The following is a 3129-nucleotide window of genomic DNA, read 5'->3' on the forward strand; positions in this document are numbered from 1 at the left end:
TCTGACAGGTTCTGGAGAACCAGTAGTGGAAATTTTGAGTAGTTCGGAGAACTGGCAAATACCACCTCTGGCTGGCCCCGGAGTGGGGTGGGAATGTAGATTTTGCAGTATCCTTCCCCTGGAATGGGATGGGAATGTAGATTTTGCAGTATCCTTCCCCTGGAGTGGGGTGGGAATGTAGATTTTGCAGTATCCTTCCCCTGCCACACCCACCAAGCCATGCCCACCAAGCCGCACCAAGCCACGCCCACAGAACTGGTAGTAAAAAAATTTGGATTTCACCACTGATCGAGACCCTATTTAATGATTGTTTGTAGATTCTAAACAGAAACCACGGCTTTAAGGAAGTTTACAATTAAAAAATGTTTGCTGTCATGTATATGCTCCCTTAGAGAGCAAGCTTGCATTTTGTAGATCCTCCTGGACTCATGGCTACCGTTAAAAGAGCAGGTGAATGCTGTAGTTAGGAAGCCTTTTTTCAGCTCTAGCTGGTGTGTCAGTTGCAGTCTTGTCTGGAACAGGACATGTTGAGGGTAGTCACTCATGCCTTGCCATCTATTGACTAGATTACTGTCATTTGTTCTATGTGAGACAGCCTCTGAATACCATCAAGAAATTTCAGTTGTACCACAATGCAGTGTCCATGTGTTCACTGATCAAGTCACAAAACTACCCTTTTACAAAGCTGTTTCTGGAGCTTCACTGGCAACTGTGTTTCCAAGTGCAACAACATGCTGATTGCTGCCTATAAAGCCCTATATGGCTTGGACCTGGGAATCTAAGAGACCATCGTGTACAGATAGGCCCCACATCAGTGGTGGGTTGCCCCCAGTTCAGACTGGTTCTATAGAACCGGTAGTAAAACTGGTGGGAGGCTCTGCCCATTGACCCTGACGTCATCAGAAGCAATCTGCGCATGCGCAAAGCTTCTGCACATGCACAGAAGCAAGACACGTGCACGAGCGAAGCGAGCACGCGCACGTGAACCCGTTGCAAAAGGTAAGTAGAACCCACCACTGCCCCACATGAATGGTTAAAGGATACCTGCTAAAAGTTCCCATCTATCAAAAGGCAGTCAGGAGAGGGCTTGTTAGCAGGGATTTTCTCTGATGATTGCCGTCTTTTTGAACTGTCTATTCCACAGGTATCAAACTCGCTGTGTCACGTTGCCGTCACGTGATGTTTCACAACTTTTTTCCCCTTTGCAGAGCTGGGGTGGGTGTGGCCTACGCGTGATGCATCCAGCCCGTGGACCACCAGTTTGACACCGCTGACTCTATTCCATGAATCAAAGATTACCCCCACTCTTATGACCTTGAACAAGACCTGGCTTCTTAGAAGGCTTTTGGGTATTGATGGTGCATCCTTGACACCAAATAGTTTTACTGTATACAGTATTGTATTCATTATTATTATGATTGCACTATTTTATTAGTAGTACTTGTACCCTGTCTTAAAACTATCTGGTTTGAGGCAGTAAATAAACTACATCTATAAACAAATAAAGGTACCAATACTTACATCTGTCAGACTGAACATTTCATATATGTGATGTAATTAGGAACAAAGAGATGGAACAAAGGGATAGAATTGTATAGATCAGTGGGAATGTTGAGGCTGGAATGGAATGAATGATATACCTTTGGTCATAGTGTGCATGTTAATCTGTTAAAGAAATAGTTTTTTTTTTTTTAATTTGATTTATATGCCGCCCTTCTCCGGAGACTCAGGGCGGCTTACAATGTGTTAAGCAATAGCCTTCATTCTTTTGTATATTTTATACAAAGTCAGCTTATTGCCCCCACAAACTGGGTCCTCATTTCACCTACCTTAGAAAGGATGGAAGGCTGAGTCAACCTTGAGCCTTGGAGAGATTCGAACCAGCAGAAATTGCAGGCAGCTGTGTTAATAACAGGGTACGTTAAACCACTGTACTATCAAAGAAATAGTTATTTTTTATAACTGTCAATATTCTACTTAATGTTATTTCATAGGTTTTACATGCTTCCATTAATGTCATTCCTATATAATCATTGCTCCAAATTTTTCACTCAAATTCAGAAATAATTATGGAATTCTTTCACTGCTCAGTTAACTTATTTTCTTTTTTTGCCAACAGGGGACCTTTTTTAAATGAATTTTGTTCCAGTAATAAAAGAATATTCTTGACTTTGCATTTTTAAAATGTGGCATTTGTCTCTTGTCCATGTTTTTGTCTGCTGCTAATGATAAAACGTCTTGTCCAAAAATTTTTTGCCTGAAAGGCAGCTGAAATGATTAGTCCAAACTGTCCCACAGGTGAAAACAGTTGATAATACTTATCCAAATGTTTAATGCACTGCATAAAGTGAAAATCAGCCAAGCTACATTAATTTAACAATCCGCTGTAAATGCCTCCTAATTTATAGCAGATACGCCAAGATTTATTTTACTAAACATTTACAAGGTTGCCCAATATATAGATTGTTCTACTCTCGGCGGCTTACAACACACACACACACAATAAATCAAAAAGAAAAAAAACCCAAAGAATATTATTCAACAACAACCAAACAAAACATAAATACAAATTTTTAAATTATTAGTCTGCTTTGACAAAACCGCTCCACCGTGCGCTCTTCGCTCGTTTGCCTAACGTGGGAAGAAGACTCGAAGCCGTGTAGGAAACTAGGCAGCAAGGTTCACGCTTGCTTCAAAGGGTTCCCTGTGTTTTCTCGACGCTCTTCGTTTTTTAAGAACTTCCATTCCTGAGCCTCGCTTTGAGGAAAAATAAATCAGAAAAGGAAGTGAGCGTTGTGCGCAACTCTAGACTGCATGCTTCTATTGAACGTGAGGCGCGGTCTACTTTTCAAAGCTCGCTGCCCATTTGAGTATAGCGAGCTATCTTAGTTCTATGGTTCTTCGGCATCGCGTTGATTGCACGAAAGACTTTGGGAAAGCGCCGGGCGGTCACTTAGGTGAGCTTGGCGGGGATGCGGCTCCCGCGGGACGGAGACACACCTGACGCCGCACAGTTCTCTGAAGGGTCGGGAGGACCAAGAAAGGGAAGCTCCCGGGACTAAACTAAGGGGCTAGCACGTGTCCGGAAGAGTAACGTCTGAAGGGCTCTAGAGAGTGAGAGAAGTGCGG

This window comes from Pituophis catenifer, unplaced genomic scaffold (genome assembly GCF_029215685.1).
Source record: "Pituophis catenifer annectens isolate HBS135680 unplaced genomic scaffold, rPitCat1.0.hap2 SCAF_2, whole genome shotgun sequence".
NCBI lineage: Eukaryota > Metazoa > Chordata > Lepidosauria > Squamata > Colubridae > Pituophis > Pituophis catenifer.